We start from the raw sequence: 22600 nt of genomic DNA, 5'->3' as shown, positions 1-22600 counted from the left end.
GCAACACCGATCGAATGGAAAAAGCCCATTCATTCATTCATTCATTTATTTAGTTAATATCTTAACAGATAAAACTGAATCAACAATTTCACGCCATATTACTCGGTTCGTGGCCGCATCTCTCCATCTTCGGTTGTGCCCCACGCTCGCCAAATCGATACGCACTTGATCCGCCCACCTAGCTCGGTGCGCTCTACGCCTTTTTGTACCAACCGGAACCTGTAGATAACTTCAAATAATAATAGGAAATTTGGATTCATTTCTTTTAGGTTTTAGGGACAACACATCTCCAGTATGACTAGCGGCCCTCAGGAAAAACGTCTCCAAAAAATTTACATTTGCCTATCTCAGTAACAAGCAATCATTTCAAAATTTGTTAAAGTTATATTTTGTGTTAACATATAGATGTATTATAAAAGGTACATGGAAATTGATTTTTCATTGTTTTCAATGCGAGATCATCTTTACAATGTTTTGCTGTTCGGATAATTTGCGGACACCCTGTACACACCGCCAAAGATCGTTATATGCACCCGACGTTCGAAGACTCCAAGTGCTTGGAGGTCCTCCTGGAGCATCGTCCACGTTTCATGCCCGTAGAGGACTACCGGCCTTATGAGCGTTTTGTATATGATACATGTGGTGCGGGCGTGAATCTTTTTTGTTCGCAGCTTCTTCTGGAGGCCATAGTAAATAGGCCCGACTTGCACTGATGATGCGCCTCCGTATTTCACGGCTAACGTTATTGTCAGCCGTCAGCAAGAATCCAAGGTAGACGAACTCGTCGACCTCGAACGTGTCCCCGTCTATCTTAACACTGCTACCTAGGCGAACCCTGTCGCGCTAGGCCCCACCAGCTAACATGTACTTTGTCTTGGTAGTCTGCCTCGCGTTTCAGGCGGGTGAACAGGTCTGCCACCTTTTCAAATGTTTGGCCGACGATGTCCATATCATCCGCGAAGCAAACAAATTGACTGGATCTCGTAAAAATCATACCTCGGCAGCTAAACCCGGCTCTATGCATGACACCTTTTAGTGCATCACCTTGTCGAAGTCTTCGGCGGGATCCAAACAAACTGGAATGTTCGCCTGAAACCTTCACACATTTGCACACATTTTGCACACCTTCCATCGTCGCTCTTATCAGTCTCGTGAGCTTCCCGGGAAAGCTGTTCTCGTCCATGATTCTCCATAGCTTGAAATCGATGAAAAGGTGATGCGTTGGGACCTGGTATTCACGACATTTTTGGACGATTTGCCGTACAGTAAAGATCTGGTCCGTTGTCGATCGGCCGTCAACGAAGCCGGCTTGATAACTTCCCACGAACTCGTTTACTACAGGTAACAGAAGACGGAAGATGATCTGGGATAATACTTTGTAGGCCGCATTTAGAATGGTGATCGCTCGAAAGTTCTCACAATCTAACTTGTCACCTTTCTTGTAGATGGGTCATATTACCCCTTCCTTCCACTCCTCCGGTAGCTGTTCTGTTTCCCAGATTGTGCCTATCAGCCGGTGCAGACAAGTGGCCTGCCTCTCCGGGCCCATTTTTATGAGTTCAGCTCCGGTACCATCCTTACCAGCAGCTTTATTGTTCTTGAGCTGGTGAATGGCATCCTTAACCTCCCTCAAAGTGGGGGCTGGTTGGTTTTCATCCTACGCAGTACTGACGAAGGCATTTCCTTCTTTGTCCCGTCCTTCATTGCCTGCGCTCTCAGCGCCATTCAGGTGCTCGTCGAAGTGCTGCCTCCACCTTTCGATCACCTCACGCTCGTCCGTCAAAATGCTCCCATCCTTATCCCTGCACATCTCGGCTCGCGGTATGAAGCCGTTGCGGGATGCGTAGAGCTTCTGATAGAACTTGCGTGTTTCTTGAGACCGGTACAGCTGTTCCATCTCCTCACACTCCGTCTCCCCCAGGCGGCGTTTTTTCTCCTGAGAGAGGTGGGTCTGCTGTTTCCGTTTCCGTCTATAACGCTCCACGTTCTACCGGGTCGCTACATTCCTACATTCCTCGTCGAACCAATCGTTCCGTCGACTTCGTCCCACGTACCGGACGTTGCTCTCAGCTGCATTATTGATGGCTGCTTTCACTGTTCTCCACTGGAGAATCTCCAGTAGTCCTCAAGAGGGGCTTCATCCAGCTCACCCTTTTCCGGTATTGCAGCCTCGAGGTGCAGCGCGTACGCATTGGTGACATCCGGTTGCTTAAGCCGCTCTAGGTCATACTGGGGCGGCCGTCGGTACCGTACGTTGTTAACGACGGAAAGTTTTGGGCGCAGTTTAACCATCACCAGATAGTGGTCAGAGTCGATGTTAGCGCCACGATAGGTCCTCACGTCGATAATGTCGTAGAAGTGCCGTCCATCAATCAGAACGTGGTCGATTTGTGATTCTGTCTGCTGTGGTGATCTCCAGGTGTATCGGTATGGAAGGCTGTGCTGGAAGTAGGTGCTACGAATGTCCATATTCTTGATGGCGGCGAAATCAATTAGTCGTAAGTAAGGCGCTAAACTTTCCAATAGCCGGTTTGAACTCCTCCTTCTGGCCAACCTGAGAGTTTGGATCCCCTACGATGATTTTGACGTCATGGCTTGGGCAGCTGTCGTACTTGCGTTTAAGCTGCGCGTAAAAAGCGTCTTTATCATCATCAGTGCTTCCGGAGTGAGGGCTGTGCACGTTTATTATGCTGAAGTTGAAGAACCGGCCTTTGAGCCTCAACTTGCACATTCGTTCATTGATCGGCCACCACCACGCGCCTCTTCTTATCACCCATCGCTATAAAAGCTGTTCCTAGCTCGTGTGTGTTGCCGCAGCTCTGGTAGATAGTATGGTTGCCTCTAAACGTTCGCACCATTGATCCCTTCCAATACACTTCCTGCAACGGTACGATGCCGAATCCGCGGTCTTTCAGCACGTCGGCGAGTATGCGAGTGCTCCCAATGAAGTTGAGAGATTTACAGTTCCACGTACCGAGCTTCCAATAGCTAGTCCCTTTACGTCGCTGTGGTCTTCGCCGATTGTCCCGGTTCATATTATCTCGTAGATTATTCGTAACTTGATTTTTTGACGACTGGCTTGCAGGGCCTGACACCAACCCCCTAGATTACCGGAGGACCATTCCCCCTAAATGTTCGGAGGACCATAGTGCGCAGTTTAGCTTAGAGTGCTTCTCTGGCACTCGGACGACGATTCGCCACCCCTGACATGGGGAACAGACGCTGTTGTGAGCCGCTCCTAACATGGAATACAGACGCTCCAGGTTTGCAGAAACAAAAGCAAACCCCCCCTTCCCTGTCAGCATACGACCAAAGTTCCCACCAGGGTTGGTTACCAGTTCTTCCCTAAGGTTACTCGTACCCCGGTCGGTACCACGAGGAGGTAGGGATAGGAGTTGCTGGGCAAGAGGCTAAGGCCCCAAACACAATGTGAACGGCAAAGCGGCATGCCCGTCTTGATCAACACTTTACTTATCAATCCAGTGTTGACTAAATCCTTTTCAACATTGACTTGACAAGTAGAGTGTAGCTCAAGATGGGCTTGCCGCTTTGCCGCTGTACCGCGCTGCCGCTCACATTGTGCTTGGGGCTTAAGGATCACAGAAAAGGGACTATTTTATTCCTGCAGGTACGCGAGGTACCAATACACACTTGGCCAGGAGCAGAATTTAGCCAAACAAAACCTCTAGCGCTTTAAAAGTGCATTTTTCCGGGTTGGTGTCAAAGGAGACTTATCTTGAATTTGTTTGTTCTTCAATTTGATGATAAAAGTTAGTTGGAAATTTCGCTGCATAGGTGGCGCTGCGATGCAAACTTTTTTGTTTTACGTCCTAGAACTTTCGCGTCTTCGGCAATGTTTAGAACGTGTAAAAATACGACAAGTTGTCGAAGACACCAAAGTTCTTGGACTTCAAATAACAAAGTTATGGTAAAAAATGTGTAAATCACTTAAATTTTACGTTTTTTCTACTTTTATGTCAAAATCGTAAAATGTTTTATTTTAAAATCCATGCGTCGCTTGGTTTCGATAACATGCATGTACGGTATGAAAAAATATCTTATTTTTATATACATATTTGAATTTTTAAACAAATTATTGTAAAAATATCATAATTTTTAACATAACTTTACTCAAAAAGTTGCAAGTTTTTGCAAAAAGTTATCAATGTTCCTAAATACGCTATATTTTATCTACCAAATGTCAAATTTCTCCAGATGTATATTTTGATATATTTGAGGTATCTGAATTCAAAATAAGCATCTCTTTATATAAATATAATGGACTTTTTATTAATTCTATCATTATACTACAAGATTGTTGACACATTGCGTCAGCTAAGATTTGTTAATCAAATACTTTTATTTTGATACTTGTGATTTGTAAATTGTTATTTATATCAAAGAGAACTGTCTCGACACGCCCGCATAAACCTGAACCATTCGTGTACTGTTTCCGAAACCATCCACAACAATTTGCGACAATACTTGGATAATTTCGTATAGCGTCTAAAATAACAATAAGTCCACTGTACCCGAAACAATTTCGACAGTACGGGGAATGGTTATTGGATAAATAACAATGTGGGGAATAGGCGGTTAAGTTATGTAACCATTTAAAAACGACGTTTTTCTCGAACAAAATTTGTCATTGAAAGTTTGCCGAATGGTAGATATATTATCCATTTTCTGGCAAATTCAACGTATACCAAACAGTTCAGAAACAGTTTTACTACATAACTTCAATAAAATTAAATAATGTTTGTGGAATTATAAGTTTATGGTACATTATAGTGCAATAACCCTATGGCGTACTGTCCTGTTGTATTTGTACTATATTGGGAGATTTGATGGATAAATTCAATAAGAAACAATTAAACAAGAAAATGCGTATAGAAAAAAACTCTCTTTGATTGAAATTTGTCTTATTTATTCCAAATGACTAACAAGCTGTAACAATTTCAATCAACAATGTATTCAGGCTATACGCACTTCTTGTTTCACTGTTTCTTATTAAAAATAAAAACTTATACAATTATGTTTACTTTAAATTTAATAATTATTATTTTAATCACGCATCACTCATTAAGATGCTAATCGTTCAGAATTAAAATGACACATTTTTCTTTACACATATTGAATTTAACTCGAATCTGATCAGCAGCTGCTGCCATGCTGCAGCGAAAGCCCCCATAACGTTAACTGGATCGGATGCTGAACCTCCGAACACCCCTTTTGGATTTTAGCACCAGTCCTGTGGCAAGTGGCGAGTTCACAGACCAGCTTCCATTGCAGTTCCGATTCATGAGCGATGTCGTTACTCGGGGTAGAGGCTGGAACGGCTTGCAAAGATGTTGATTTCACTTTTATGTTTTCTTTTTGTCGTTTGATGACAGATATTCACTGGCAATGCGTAAAGACAAACACGGTTAAAAAATGCCACACTGCCAACGACTGAGTGAGTTTCAAAGTTCGAAACCAAAAATATTTATTGTGTTCTGTATGTAATAAAATTAAACTCGACTAAAAAATTGGATAACATAAATTTATTGTAGTTTTATTTCAGCAAGTTTTTCTCCCGCTTCGACCGCCACTGCATCATCTGGGAAATAAGCCATGGATTACAACTAAGTGTATGTTGATATGATCAAATTACATACCTGATTTCTTTGATTTCGAATATGATCGAATTGCAATTGAAATCAAACTTAAATCTATGAGAAAAAACTTGCAAAGATGTTGATTTCACTTTTATGTTTTCTTTTTGTCGTTTGATGACAGATATTCACTGGCAATGCGTAAAGACAAACACGGTTAAAAAATGCCACACTGCCAACGACTGAGTGAGTTTCAAAGTTCGAAACCAAAAATATTTATTGTGTTCTGTATGTAATAAAATTAAACTCGACTAAAAAATTGGATAACATAAATTTATTGTAGTTTTATTTCATAGGACGACTTGTGTGGAATTATCAATAATTTTTTAATAAATGTGAGAAATTTAGTCACCGTTAGTGTCATAATCGTCTCAGTTTTTGAGCGTGGACTCGCCATCACCAATGCATTTAACTGTTTGCCGAACTGTAAAACAAAGGTAATATATAGTGAATTTTACACGTGTAAATGGGTTGCATGAATATGAGAGCCAACTGTTTGACAAAATGTGGCTAAACATTACTACTATTTCTAACGGGGACCAGCACCTATATTGTTGAACTATGTCGGAACAGTGTAATAAATTTTCACAATTTTGTACGCATTACTCAAAATATGTTATATGGTCTTGAGCAATGGGTTTCATATTGTTTAACATAAACGCAACTGTTTGTGGTAAATTAACCTTAACGGTAACAGGATTCTAACTGTTCGCAATGTATGACAAACCGTATTTTTCTATGCGGGCGGTCATAACAGAGGATGTAGAAAAATAATTATAGCAGGCCACACCGAAGTTCTAATTACTTCAGTTACTGGAGATGACAAAAGAGCCACATAACAATTTGAAAATATCTATAAACTGTAAGACCTGACTAACAAAAAGTTTTTCGGAAGAAAAAAACGAAACAAAGTGTGCGGGTGAAAACAAGTATCGACGCGTCAATAGTGTTTGATCCGTTGAATCTGTTGCACGCTCCTTTGAGGGCGAGCGACGGAATCCGGACCAATTGTGCCCGGATCGCGTTTTTCGGAAGAAAAAAAAAACGAAAACAAAGTGCGAGTGAAAAAAAAGAACCGACGCATCAGTAGTGTTTGATCCGTTGAATCTGTTGCATGCTCCTTTGAGGGCGAGTGACGGAATCCGGATCAATTGTGTCCGGTTCGTGTTTTTCGGAAGAAAAAAACGAAACAAAGTATGCGGGTGAAAACAAGTATCGACGCGTCAAAAGTGTTTGATCCGTTGAATCTGCTGCATGCTCCTTTGAGGGCGAGCGACGGGATCCGGATCAATTGTGTCCATATCGCGTTTTTCGGAAGAAAAAAAAAAACAAAAACAAAGTGCGAGTGAAAAAAAAAGAATCGACGCGTCAGTAGTGTTAGATCCGTTGAATCTGTTGCATGTTCCTTTGAGGGAAAGCGACGGAATCCGGATCAATTGTGTCCGGATCACGTTTTTCGGAAGAAAAAAACGAAACAAAGTGTGCGGGTGAAAACAAGTATCGACGCGTCAATAGTGTTTGATCCGTTGAATCTGTTGCACGCTCCTTTGAGGGCGAGCGACGGAATCCGGACCAATTGTGCCCGGATCGCGTTTTTCGGAAGAAAAAAAAAACGAAAACAAAGTGCGAGTGAAAAAAAAGAACCGACGCATCAGTAGTGTTTGATCCGTTGAATCTGTTGCATGCTCCTTTGAGGGCGAGTGACGGAATCCGGATCAATTGTGTCCGGTTCGTGTTTTTCGGAAGAAAAAAACGAAACAAAGTATGCGGGTGAAAACAAGTATCGACGCGTCAAAAGTGTTTGATCCGTTGAATCTGTTGCATGCTCCTTTGAGGGCGAGCGACGGGATCCGGATCAATTGTGTCCATATCGCGTTTTTCGGAAGAAAAAAAAAACAAAAACAAAGTGCGAGTGAAAAAAATAGAATCGACGCGTCAGTAGTGTTAGATCCGTTGAATCTGTTGCATGTTCCTTTGAGGGAAAGCGACGGAATCCGGATCAATTGTGTCCGGATCACGTTTTTCGGAAGAAAAAAACGAAACAAAGTGTGCGGGTGAAAACAAGTATCGACGCGTCAATAGTGTTTGATCCGTTGTATCTGTTGCATGCTCCTCTGAGGGCGAGCGACGGAATCCGGATCAATTGTGTCCGGATCGCGTTTTTCGGAAGAAAAAAAAACGAAAACAAAGTGCGAGTGAAAAAAAAAAAAGAATCGACGCGTCAGTAGTGTTAGATCCGTTGAATCTGTTGCATGTTCCTTTGAGGGAAAGCGACGGAATCCGGATCAATTGTGTCCGGATCACGTTTTTCGGAAGAAAAAAACGAAACAAAGTGTGCGGGTGAAAACAAGTATCGACGCGTCAATAGTGTTTGATCCGTTGAATCTGTTGCATGCTCCTCTGAGGGCGAGCGACGGAATCCGGATCGCGTTTTTCGGAAGAAAAAAAAACGAAAACAAAGTGCGAATGAAAAAAAAAGAATCGACGCGTCAGTAGTGTTAGATACATTGAATAGGTAGCATATATCTTTGATGACGAGTGACGGGATCCGGATCAATTGTGTCCGGATCGCGTTTTTCGGAAGAAAAAAAAACGAAAACAAAGTGCGGGTGAAAAAAAAAAGAATTGACGCGTCAGTTGTGTTAGATCCATTGAATCTGTTGCATGCTTTGAGGGCGAGCGACGGGATCTGGATCAATTGTGTCCGGATCGCGTTTTTCGAAAGAAAAAAACGAAAACAAAGTACGAGTGAAAATAAAAGAATCGACGCGTCAGTAGTGTTTGATCCGTTGAATCTGTTGCATTCTCCTTTGTGAGTGAGCGACAGAATTCGGATCGTGTCGGTTCGCATAGTAATCGCACTATCGGTATCGATCATTCGTGTATATGTTCACGTATTCATTTAAAAATATATCTTTATCGTTTACCAAAACGAATCCTTTCCCATATCCAAACTCCCAGTGTTTTCTTGTGGAAGTGCAGAGGACTCCTCGGCTTCCATAAAGCAAGTAACACGTCAACATTTCCCTCCCATTCCCAAATTGACCTGCATTCGGACGCAGCCGGCGCCGGTATTGTTTGCTATAATAATGAGAGCACCAGTACTTACACATTGAAGATGTTACTGATCCTGAGTAGCATCTGTTGGTTCCCTGTGTAAGTACAGCTGTTCTTGCAATAACGGAGTAGCAACTGCGGCAGTCAATCATGCTCATGCTCGTGCTCGAATCAATCCCAAAACTGATACCCTAATGGTAATTTTCTCCACTTAGAGTTCAATAACGCGTTGATTTACTAAGAAATGTGTAACGATGAGTACTTCTCTTTCAAATATGATATCCGAAAACCTTCTAACTTCTACTCCACATACCTAGTCTACACAAATGCTCTTGGAGAAATATCACGCAAATTGACGACCACACGATTGGCACTGGTCATGCTAAAGGATCATTGCCACGATTTTTGATGAGCATCTTCGAGAGCTCAAAAAGCCACAATCCTACTGGTATTGAGTGAACTGCTTCTATGGGTCAAAATCAAGAGAAAGTCCCATCATACCTATCACCGGACCAGCAACAGGAAAACGTGCTTCAGCCAGTTATCCTCCTCCGTCGTGCGTTGAAATCAGCAATCAAGTAACCCGATTATTAATGATTAACAAAATAATTACAACCTGAGATAGTTGTTTTAAAGTATTTTACAATTTTATGTGTTATCAAATTAGCAGCCCCACATGTTTTTCCTCTTCTAGAAATCCATCTACGATTGATTTGGTCTTAACCGACTCTAGTCATCTTTGTAGCCAACTGATTACTCATGCTGATTTTGATTCTGATCATGTCCCTGTTACATTTCAAATATTCCAAGAAGCGATTCTAAATCCTATCAGCTCCACTTTCAATTATTTACGAGCCGACTGGAATATATATAAAACGTATGTTGACTCTAATCTTGATGTTAACATATCTTTAGAAACTAAACTTGATATTGACAATGCTCTTGAAACTTTAACAAATTCCATTGTTGAAGCCCGGAGCATTGCAATTCCAAAATGTGAAGTAAAATTTGAATCCGTGATTATAGACGATGATCTTAAACTCTTGATCCGTCTTAAAAACGAGAGGAGAAGGCAATTTCAACGCACTCGCAATCCTGCTATGAAAATTATATGGCAGGATTTGCAGAAAGAAATCAAGAAACGTTTTGCTCAATTAAGAAACAAAAATTTTGAAAATAAAATTTCTCAATTGGACCCTGGCTCTAAGCCCTTTTGGAAATTATCGAAAATCTTGAAAAAACCTCAGAAGCCAATACCGGCATTGAAAGAGGAAAACAAATTATTACTAACTAATTGCGAAAAAGCTCAAAAACTTGCTATGCAGTTTGAAAGTGCGCACAATTTTAATTTAGGACTTACTAGTCCAATTGAAAATCAAGTTACTCAGGAGTTCGAAAATATGTTTAAAAAGTTATCTATCAAATCGTACACTTCAGGTTAATTATCAGAACTCCAGATCTGAAAGACTTCCTGTAAGAGCTGGTGTTCCTCAAGGCAGCATTTTGGGACCAATATTATACAATATTTTCACATCTGACTTACCTGAGTTACCTCAGGGATGTCAAAAATCTTTGTTTGCGGATGACACAGGCCTCTCCGCCAAAGAACGAAGCCTGCGCATCATCTGTAGTCGATTGTAAAAAAGTTTGGATATCTTTTCTTCATACTTGCAAAAATGGAAGATTTCTCCTAATGCTTCCAAAACTAAACTAATAATATTCCCACATAAACCAAAAGCTCTTTATTTGAAACCTTTAAGAAGACATGTTGTCACGATGAGAGGGGTTCCAATAAATTGGTCAGATGAAGTTAAGTATCCAGGGCTCATGCTAGATAAGAATTTAACTTTCAAAAATCACATTGAGGGCATTCAAGCCAAATGTAATAAATATGTAAAATGTCTCTATCCCCTTATTAATAGAAAATCAAAACTTTGTCTTAAGAACAAGCTTTTGATATTCAAACAAATTTTCAGGCCAGCCATGTTGTATGCTGTACCAATATGGACTAGCTGTTGTAATACCAGGAAGAAAGCTCTGCAGAGAATTCAAAATAAAATTTTGAAAATGATTCTGAGACTTCCTCCCTGGTATAGTACCAATGAGTTACTTAGAATATCCAATGTTGAAACATTGGAACAAATGTCAAATAAAATAATCAATAATTTCAGGCAAAAATCGTTACAATCTTCTATTGCCACGATTAATGCGTTATATGTTTAGGTTAAGTTAGGTTAAGTATATTGAAAACTTTTTTTTCTCTTATAAGCAGGTGAAATCAACTCACCTGTAAAAAATCTGAACTGCTACGGCAAATGAAATGTAATATGTTGTTAACAAAATGTTAATTAAATCTCAAATTTGTTTTACCAAATTAGGATGATAGTGTTGTCCAATAACACAGAACACCTAGATATAAGAAATGAATGTAATGTTTGGAATGATACTAATAAAGAAATTAGAAAAAAAAATTAGCGATATTCAATTTTCTCCTGATATTACCTTTTGCTGATATTAAAGGAAAAATGGCAAAAAAGTGAAAAAAGTCAATCAGCACTAACTGAAAAAAGTGCAAATATGTGCAGCTGAATTCTTCACTATCCTTTAATTTACATCTTTGAATAACCTTGGAAATGTATTTTAGCCTGGGACAACCAGATGTACCAGAAGAACCAATCAGAACAAGTCATTTTTTCGATTATTGGCCACCTGATCGCCCATAGTGCAGTGTCGAATTAGCGTCGGGTCAGTGTTTGAAATGGACCCAACGAGATTTCGAGCCAATGTCGGGTTACGTCAATCCTATGTCGACTGTAGCTGCAAATCAAAGGAGCTTTAACATCAGCCTTACAGTTTATTTTATTGAAAATAAGTTTTAACATATTGTGTTATTATTATGTCTGAAAACCAAACCTTAATATAAAAAGTTGATATAACCGTGTTTCAATTTTGTTATGCCTTCCCGATCGGAATCGAGCTTCCGAAGCATTTATGATCTGTTGAATATCTACTCCGGCTTCGGCACTCTTTATGCTAGCAGCAGAAGTGCCTTCCGTTGTTTCGTCCTTGGGACACAATTGCTACCAAACTGGCCCCCAAAACCATCATGGTTGTCTTGGATCACGATACGGCGCGCACCAGGGTTGTGATTGATGGGACCGAGGAGGCGGCGCTGAGCTCTTCGGGAGGTCGTTTGACGTTAACGATGAGCATGAGGGCGGATAAATATGACACTCGAAGGAGAATCCACCGAACAGAAGAAGGTGGCTAAAATGCCGTTTCTGGTAAGGATGACAAACTGATTCGGGGTGGTAGGTTTAAGGCGATGTCAAACAGCAGGATTGCATGTTTGAAATTAATTAAGAAGATAGTGTCGTTCTTCATCATCGCACGATGAGGGCGATTTATGGCTCAGTCAGCCTACTTTGCATATGATGAAGTGGAACGACGAAGCAACCCGTTGGACTGATCATTTTCTTGTAGAGCGATGACTTATTGTAGTGATATCAAATAACCCTGAGTACTGAATGCTTCGCTAACTTAATAGTGCAAAAGAGAGGCTGAAATATGATTGCATTTTTAATACTTTGGAAAAACATTGCTATTGTTATAGTTTTATAAATTTTATTACCCTACGAGGGGGGGGGGGGATAAAAATAAAGAACAAAAAAATGAAAACGAAAAAAAGGTTTTTTTTATTTTTATTTTAAAAGATAGTTGTTATTTTTTTTTTCAATCGTCCTCTGGATCATTATTTAACCTGTTTTACTTGAAAAAAAACTGGCTGTTGTAAAAAAAAAAAATCTTTTTTTTCTCCCCTTCAAAATTTTCGGATTTTTGAAGGGGAGGGGTGACATAAAAAAAAAAATATTTGTATCAGCCTAATTTCAATGTACGAATACCTCTCTAGTTTTGTCATTCTAAAATAACCTTTAAATAGTTCGATATTAAAAATGTAGACGTACCAATATGCTTTTTTATTAAACTATCATGACAATTTCATTAATTTGCACTTTATTAACCTTAGTAAGGACCTTGGGTCTTTTTTTACCCATTTAAAAATTCAAATCAATGTAACTTTTGATTGAAATAACCTAGCAATTTGAAACTCTCTGACAATTATTTTTTGTGGGAAATTTTGTTTTTGCGGACACAAAAGTTTTGAATGACCCCTAGGGGAGCTTCCATAAAAAAAAGTTACAAATTGTGACTTAGGGTCGTTTTCGACCCGAAAATTCAAACATTTCGCAAAAATCAGTGTGTTGACCGAATTTAGTTCTGTTGGGCTTAAATGAAGGGCACACATGTCTTGTTTCAGAAACTCTCACGGAGATCCGGATTTTGTCACTGTGGCCACCGGGAACCTGCTACATATGTAAAAAGTTAGAGACCCTTACTTTGACGACCTGTAGTTTCGTAACTAAACAATCAATCTGAACCGTCCTCATATTGTTGAACAGGTATTCACGTGGACTGTGAATAGAGATTCTCAAATCACTTTGTTATTCATACCCGGTTCCGGAAACCCGGAACATCCGTCAAGTAAGTTTCCATCGCAGTTCTGTATATGTAATTCACATCGGCACTATTCGGTTGATGGATATTTTGGCATATTTTTCTGTAATAAGGAATCAATTACCGGCGCACATTCCCTGAAAAATTCGGTCCAGTATAATCAATGCAGAACCGGTTCCTGGAGTCCCGGGAGGTGGCCAATCTTTACAATTCGATGAAATTACTCAGATTTGAACCCCAAAACCAAATGTATTATGTCCAATTCTCTACGATTTTTCATGTTTGGATGCATTTTGCCAAAAAAATGAATGGATGGTTATTCTGGTCCTTTTGGAGCACCGGAATGGCCACCGGGAAACCCGTAATATGGGACCTCAAAGTTTAAGCACCAAAAGTAGGCATGCGACGGCTCAATCTTCATGATTTTGCATCCCTGTGACTCTGCTAGGTCAATTATTGATGAATAAAAACTTTGGTTCTTCTGGCCCACCGAAATAACCCAGGAATGGCCACCGGAAATACCCGTATTGTGGGACATTTCAGTTTTTGTACAAAACTAAGCATGCGACAGCTCAATCTTCATGTTTCTGGATACCTGTGACTTTGCTAGTTCAATTATTGATGAATGACCACTTTGGTTCTCCTGGCCCACCGAAATAACCCAGGAATGGCCACCGGAAATACCCGTATTGTGGGACATTTCAGTTTTTGTACAAAACTAAGCATGCGACAGCTCAATCTTCATGTTTCTGGATACCTGTGACTTTGCTAGTTCAATTATTGATGAATGACCACGTTGGTTCTTCTGACCCACCCAAATTACCCAGGAATGGCCACCGTAGATACCCGTATTGTGGGACATTTCAGTTTTTGAACCAAAACTAGGCATGTAACGGCTCATTCTTCCTGATTTTTAATACCTGTGACTTTGCTAGTTCAATTATTGATGAATGACCACTTTGGTTCTCCTGGCCCACCGAAATAACCCAGGAATGGCCACCGGAAATACCCGTATTGTGGGACATTTCAGTTTTTGTACAAAACTAAGCATGCGACAGGGAGCTGGCAGCACGGCCGCACCCACGGACTAGTTTCGGTAGCGTCGGGAAAATTAATATATTTTCACAGAATCTACGCGCGTTTTAGTGTGGTGAGAGTGATAAAATAAATGTCCATCATGAACCTCATTCGGATTAAGTGGAGAATTAATGGAGTTCGGGACCTTCATAGCAAAAGTGTAAAGTGCTGGATCTTGTTTAGAACTTCGCTCCCGGAGACAGCCATCTTAATTTTCAAAGCTATGCGGAGCACCACAAACGCCTGGATTACACTGGAACATTCCAGTCTCTCAATTGAGATACTAAGCAGCGATTATATGCACACTCACGCAACACGCGAGAGCATATGTGTTCATATCCGTTTGGTGGTGCTTTGGGACGACGGGGGGATCGACGAGGAGACTTTCATCCGAAGAGTGGTGGTACAACAAATGGTAGGAACGTTGGAATGCAGGGTCACCGACGAAGACTAAGGTAAGATCGTTCTTGATTCTCTACGACTCGCAATCGGAAGAATCCTGAATTGTCGCACTTTTGTGCTACTCGTCCGGATCCAAGGTCTAACGGTATGTATGAAAGCTCCTTTTTTTTCGGCATAGACATCAGAGGATAAACCACTCAGAGCGTGAGAGGTATTGATAGTGTGATAGTGTGAAATATGTGTGTATGTGTGTGTGTTTGAGGAACGAAAAAGAATGGAAACAGCAATGAATGAAGGGAACAAAATGTGCTTGATGTGCTCGGTACTCTAGGTGCGGGGATGAGAGACTAGTTGGCTGTTTCACTCTCTTTGCTGCTTTGTGCCACCATGGGAGTGGAACAAGAGGGGTGGTTAGCATTTGGCAAACTTGGGAGTATAGACACATGAGACACATAGACTCTTGGAAAACAAGGCAGAGCATCTTATATATCACAGTCAAAGCACACCAATGTATAACAGTATACGTGAAGGTCTGTTTGCTGCCTACTCTAATACACTCTTCTTGATTGAGACAGTGCTAATCCGAGTTGTCAAAGAAGTGGTTGAAGCACTGAACAAAAAAACAGTGTTAATATTTCGTTGAAATCTGAAACCAATAACAGATGATTCAAGACAATGTGGGTAAGCTAAAGCGATTATATGGATATGAGTTCGCTAATGTCCTACAGGTGTATTTCGAGAATACAGCAACTGCTCGATTTTAACATAAGATATTTTTGACACAAATAAACTTATTAGTTTTGGCAGCGCACTTTTCGATATTTGTAACATCTGATTTTGGAACCGTGTCAAAATCAACTGATTTACAGTATAATGTGTGTTCTTAGCATTTCCTTATATATTGTACTACAATTTTATCAATTCTAATGATGTGACTCTAACTCAACGAAAATTGTTTGCAATGTGCAGAACGGTGTGATCCGTTAAAATTTCGGCACGATTCGTTTTTGGCAACACAAAGCTTATAGAATAGTTTTATTTTTTTTTTTAACGAGCGGATAATGTATTACATAATGTGTCAATTAATGATGGTTAATATTCGGATGGAGCATAGAAATTAGTTTTATCAGATTCTTGCACTTCATGATTTTTATTTAGTCTCTACTTTAGTTTTACCTTTTGCTATTCTTCTCATTAGTTATCATTAAAATTATTCTCTCTGAAATCATATACTCTAATATCTATTAAAATCAGGCACGAAAAAGTCGATCCAAATGCTAATTATTATTTTAGTCGAATGTCATAATGACTAAATATCTTAATCACTACAGTCTGATTCTTCGTGGTCATAAATCAGAGTTAATTTTTGATGAAATTGTTCCTTATTGTTAGCAAGATCCTTCCACTGTGCATATGAAAGATCACCAAAACGATGCATGGTCTGATGAATACTATCCCACCATGTAAAGCCAGGCCTGCATGACCTAAGCTTGGTGGCCCGCATACGAGCAGCACATCGTAGCGGATGGGATGGGCTTCGGCGCCGAACATGACCCCACCAACGCATTTGATACACGCGTACCTTTTTTGTAATCCGCTTCTTGTTCAACAGCTGATTCACGGAACTGGGAAGCACAGACCCATCGGTGCTTCGACATAGACTGGCCATTCGTTGTACAACTTGACGCTCGTATCCTCTGATTGACCTCCGGCTGTACTTAGTTAGCACCGCTACTTGAGTGCCGTATATCATGGCTGGGGCTATTACAGACTCATACATGATGCGACCCAACTGCCAAGAAGGTCGATATTTCCTCAAAAAATCAATGATGACTTGAGAAATACGGACAGCATTACGACAACGTGTGCGAACTGTTTTAGGTCGTTCTAAACGCGCAGTGATGTAGATACCTAGATATCGCACTGGATCAGTGGTGTTGTAAACGCGTCCATCAATCTCAACCTCCTCTACCGCTTCTCCTGTTGGTTCTCTTATCAGCACCTTACATTTCGACTCGTTTAAGTTAAGGCCTACATACGACAAGAACTCCTTTATTTTCGCCAAAATAAGCTCTAAGTCCTCAAGGCGCTCCACAACTATAATGATGTCATCCGCAAAGGCCAAAATTAATGGAAGTGTTAATCGTCCTTCTAGGTTCAGGCGCAATCCGTCCACCTCATCGGCCACAGATTCCAGTACAGCCTCCATCAACAGATTGAATAGGAAGGGGGATAACGGACATCCCTGCTTGATCCCTCTCGTACGCTGGAATGGCCTGGTAAGCTGCCCCCTCCACAATACCTGCTGCTGCTCTTCCTTCAAGCATTCTATGATGCGGTTGATCAACGGTATTGATACACCTTTACCTAGGACATACCATAATAGTATCAAATTGTTAATAAGATAAATAATAAGGTGTTACTTACCTCGCAGAATGGAAGGTAGTGCGTCTAAAGATACTCGATCGAATGCCTTTTCGATGTCAAGGGACATCAATATAGTCGACTTTCCCCCATTCCAACGCTCCTGTAATATACGCTGCAGTACGTGCAGGTGATCAATCGTAGATCTCCCAGGAAGGAACGCAGCCTGATGATACCCTATGGGTGGAATCGAGCATTGCAATTTGTCTAAGAGCCAAATAGCGTAAACTTTGTAAGCTGTACAGCTTAGACATATCCGACGGTAGTCATCTGTACTTTTCGGTCTTCGTACTTTGGGGATTGGTACAACGAGCACATGTTTCCAGTCAGCCGGAAGAGCATTCTCAGTCCACACTCTTACCAAAAGAGTGTGAAGCTCAGAGAGGGTACGTTCGTCACAGTACTTAAAGAACTCCGAACTTAGAGAGTCAACTCCAGGCGATTTACCGGTCTTCATTCTGGAAACAATGTCTTGAACCTCTCGCAGAGTCGGCGGATCAGGTAATACAGAGTCGTGAGGCTCAGGCAACAAAACCGGAAGATGGGAATCAGTAGCTTCGGCCGAAATCCAGTCGCTCAAACGAATGCTAGTAGGTGGAGCTCGGAACGTCTTCTTTTTGGTAAACTTCTTTAAATATCGATACGTACGGTTGATTCGTTCGCCGGCCGGAAACTGATGTAAGTTTTCGAAGAAATTCTCAATTTCTCTTTCCTCGTATTCGCGAATACTCCTCTGTAACACCTCCCTAGCTTCAACAAGCTTATGCTGCCACTTAGGATGGTCAGATCGATTCACCCAAAACAGACTTTTCTGTACTTCAGCAAAAGCTTTACGACAACGCTGATCTGAAGGAATCGATGAAGACTTGGATAGGACTACAGCCGCTGAGCTCTTGACTTTGTCTCTGAAACTTTCCCAGTTCTGGTCCAAACTATTTTGAGAATCGAGTATCACAAACTTGGTTTCAAGCTGTTCGTGATATTTCTTCTGCACCTCTGGTAGTCTCAGTAAGGCAGCCTCCAAGGTGTTCTGTTTTTTCGGTCTAGGTTTTGCGTTTAGTCGAGTAGGAGATGGTGGCTTTAAATGATTCTCCACAATGCTACACAAAAGAAGTTTGTGGTCAGTGGAAAAGCTAGAAGGCACCAAAGCACGTAGACGCTTGAGGTATAATCCCGACTGCAGATGAGTCAGAAGATGATCCACTTGGCTACGTGACTTTCCATTTGTCCAAGTCCACCTAAATCCCTCATTTGAATTTGTCTGCGTGGACCGTACAGCGAGGTTGTTTAAACTCAAAAACATTCTCATCTGTATATCATTGCTGTTGAATTCGTTATGCCCAGCAAATCGTCCAATCAGTTTAGATTCCTCGGTCGTTAGGTTTGTGCATGACAAATGGCTATTGAAATCTCCGGCCAACATAAGGGTACGACTATCTGCCAACTCTCCAACAACCACACCCAAGTCAGAAAAGAATCGATCCGCATCATAATTGGGCCCATGTACATTTATGATATTCAAAGTACGGAATGATGACTGTACCTGGAATATACTGAATCAGATGGACTAATCGCTCTGGTTTTAACATATACATACCTGATAGAGAATCTCGGCGTGCTGAATACTGGGCTTAGAGCAAATGCTGTTTCTAATCTCGGCATTCAATCCATGACGAATCAAAATTGCTAATCCTCGCTTTCGGTTTGTATTAGAAGATTCCCCCACATACCACCGGAAATTCGATGTGGCAACATACATGCAGTCAAGATTCACTTCTTGGAGTGCTGCTATATGAACGCCATGGCATAGCAATAGACCATCTATAGACTCACGCTTATCTTCCCTTCGACACCCATTGACATTCAGTGATGCAAACCGTAGGCCTTGCTTGGGATCCACATTGATCACTGAAGGTTCGGTAAGCTGTGAATCAGTGGCCTCCTTTCGAGCAGCCCTCTGGGCAACAGTCATATGGTCGGATGAAGCTGGAGTTCTTGCCGTTCGAAAGATGTCAGGAGCACAAAAAATACTACCGTAATTAGGCACAGCTTGACTGAAATCAGCAACTATATGCACATTAATCGTAGCATGGCTTACTGTGGGGCTATAGCGCATGGAATCCTCTTCTTGGATATCATGTACGAATATGTTAATATTCAGCATTCTCGACAGAACAACAAAAGCTGCTCTATTTTCACCTCGGCGCTCGGCTCTCAATGGGAAGGAAAGGTTACATTTGCTCTCTGGGGATACACATGAATCCAAACTTGTAGGGTAGTCATCAACTTCATCAGCAATCAGGCACCGAAACTTATATAAAATCTCTTCGGAGGGTTCGCTCCTAGCCAACTGATGAATTATACATAGCAGTGAACCATCAGGATTGTCTCCGAACCATCTTACCCGAACAGGATAGTTAAGGCTCGGTAACTGAACTATCACTCCTGTAGATCGGTCGAGGGTAGAGCCTGCTTTACGAATACATACTACACTGTCATAATGCGTTTTCACTCTGGGCAAATTGGATTCAATCTCTCGGAAAAGCTGGACCGGCGGGGCAAGACTTCGGTAATACAGATCATAGCGTGGAAGGTGAAGCATTCCAGAATCTGATGGCCGGAACTCGATAGCAGTACCCTCCTCTTGATGCAGTGTAAATATAACTTGATAATGGTTCGCTAAAGCTGAGATAGACTCCTCACCACCCCAAAACCCAGGAGTCTCCAATTTCGCTAGATACCACTCGACCTGATCACTAACAGACAAGTACTGGAGAAGCTCATCAGTAGCCTGGAGACATTCATCAGCAGCATGGGAAGCCACTTGGTCATAGTAGTAAGGAAGATTCCTCCGTATTTCAGCAACTGCCGTTATGCGAATCTGATGACTGTAACTCTTGAACAATGGATGCGCAGGGGTCATACCGTAGATTTGATGAACGATCGACCCAAACAAGCAATCTCCATCACCTGGAATAACCATCAGCCAAAATCGATCGCCATTTTTTTCCAATACGTGCTCCATTGTGAAATTTTAACCAAAATTATTGGCTTGACTCGAAAACCGCGAAAAAACTGACAACACAACTCAAAACCACAGCGTGACGAAAAACTGCCAAGACTGAACTGAAGCACGTTTAACTAGTATAAGTGACAACAGATAGATAGATAATACGTAATCTCTATATACTTGCTAGTCACCGATTATGTTAGAGAATGAGTGACCATTAGCATAATTGGAAACGAATAATACACTGAGAGAAATGATTCTCTCAGGTAATTATGTTAGTCAAGTTGCTGGCTATAGCTCCAGCACTAGGTTGGGTGCGAGCGCGCGTGTGTGTTGAATGTGTGAGTGTGTATTTGTATGTGTGTAGTGTGTGTGTACGTATTAGTGTGCGTATGTGTGAATAAGTGTGTATGTGTTGAATTGGTTCACCAGTCCTCTATACTGTGCGGTGACACATGTTAAAATTGAAAAGGTCTCACCAGTCTTCCACATAATGAGGTGACATTGTTGCGTATATGTTTATTTTAGTATATGTATATATGTGTGTGAATACGATTGCATAGATCGCATCACTTACCAAAGTGAATCCTGAGCTGTGCAATTGTCGATCCCTTCCCACTAAAACATTTCCTTCCCGTAACATCTGTGGAGATGCAGAGGTATACTCGGTCTCTTGTAACAACGGATGTTACACTAACAATCCCTCCCTTCCTCGATGACCGTAAGGACGTGGCCGGCGCCGTTATTAACCCTGAAAACAGAACTTTCGGAACGTGTACATTGAGGATGGAAAACTAGACCCAAGTCCCATCTATTGGTTCCCTGTGCAATTCCGCTAGTTCTGGTTAATCACGGAGTAGCAACTACGAATTGTACGGTCATCAATGCTCATGCTCATGCTCATGCTCAAAACTAAGCATGCGACAGCTCAATCTTCATGAATCTGGATACCTGTGACTTTGCTAGTTCAATTATTGATGAATGACCACGTTGGTTCTTCTGACCCACCCAAATAACCCAGGAATGGACACCGTAGATACCCGTATTGTGGGACATTTCAGTTTTTGAACCAAAACTAGGCATGTAACGGCTCATTCTTCCTGATTCTGGGTACCTGTAACTCTTCTAGTTCAATTTTAGATGAATGACCACTGTGGCTCATTGTTACCACGAAATAACCCAGGAATGGCCACCGAAGATACCGTGGTGAATCAAAATCCGGACGGTACCAATATCCGGACACTTTGATAATATTCATTAATTTATACATAATTTGAATGTTTTTATGTTTAGGATTTTTTCATAGTCTATACTTTAAACATTGAAGATTATCATACTATAATTTTCAATCTAGTTAACATTGCCAAATAATTACTAAAAATAACAACACGTTAATCGTTTCTGTCGGATGCATCCCTTCGAGGTCCTTGTGAATGCAGATTTAGATCTTTGAACGCACAACCCAAACCAAAGGTTGAAGAAAGAGTGTGTGAAGTATATTTTCATGAAGTGTTTTGAATACAATTAAATACAGAGATATACTTTTAATGTTTAATAACATAACTATTGTGAATTATGAAGCAAATGTGTATTAAAAGGAGTTTAAAGAGACTGTCCGGGATTACGGGTCAGTGTTTTTAAACCCGGACATCGTGTGGAAGACCCACTTTTCACTAGTGTATGATGTTTTTGATATATAAAACAAGAGACATAAGAGACTTGAAATATATACATGTAAAGTGTTGTGAGTTATAAGAAAATGGTGTCATGTAAGAATAATTGCGTATATCTGAGATTCCAGCCACACGTTAGCGAGTTTAAGCCACACGCGTGATTCAGTTCAGGTAATTAAATCACTAATATTAGTTATGTATTGTTCTTTGTGACAGTATAGGGAAAAACGTACGTCGAATTGATAAAAACATATTAATTCGACGAGTTTGTATGATTTTCTTGAGAAGATATGCAAAAATGTCATATAAAACGAAAGTGTCCGGATTTTGATCCAAAAATGTCCGGATTTAAAAACATCATTTGATCAGGTGTCCGGATTTAAAGATAAGACACGCTCCTATATTTCGTTGATTTACTTGTCAAAATCATGAATAATATCGAAAATTTTGTCACTTTCATGAAGATCTGAAGTGTAATAATATGTTGAATATTAACATTTCAAGAATATTTTAACCAAACATACCTAAATGTAAGTTTGAACATTTCTGTCGACTTAAGCGTTCGGGTATTGATGCAGCACGGTACCCGTATTGTGGGACATTTCAGTTTTGGTACAAAAGCTAGACATGCGACAGCTCAATCTTCATTACTCTGAATACCTGTGACTTTGCTAGTTCAATTATTGATGAATGATCACGTTGGTTCTTCTGACCCACTCAAATAACCCAGGAATGGCCACCGTAGATTCCCGTATTGTGGGACATTTCAGTTTTTGAACCAAAACTAG

At 40.8% G+C, this 22600-nt stretch overlaps 1 protein-coding gene across 2 annotated transcripts in view; it reads left to right on the top strand.

Moving 5' to 3' along the window:
* Positions 1-22600, top strand: part of LOC5577804 (serine-rich adhesin for platelets) — a 572874-nt gene that overhangs the window by 271076 nt on the left and 279198 nt on the right. The window lies entirely within an intron of this gene.

This window comes from Aedes aegypti, chromosome 2, assembly GCF_002204515.2.
Source record: "Aedes aegypti strain LVP_AGWG chromosome 2, AaegL5.0 Primary Assembly, whole genome shotgun sequence".
In the NCBI taxonomy this organism is placed as follows: Eukaryota; Metazoa; Arthropoda; class Insecta; order Diptera; family Culicidae; genus Aedes; species Aedes aegypti.
The sequence above is the reverse complement of the archived record's forward strand: the minus strand, read 5'-3'. Positions and strand labels throughout refer to the sequence as shown.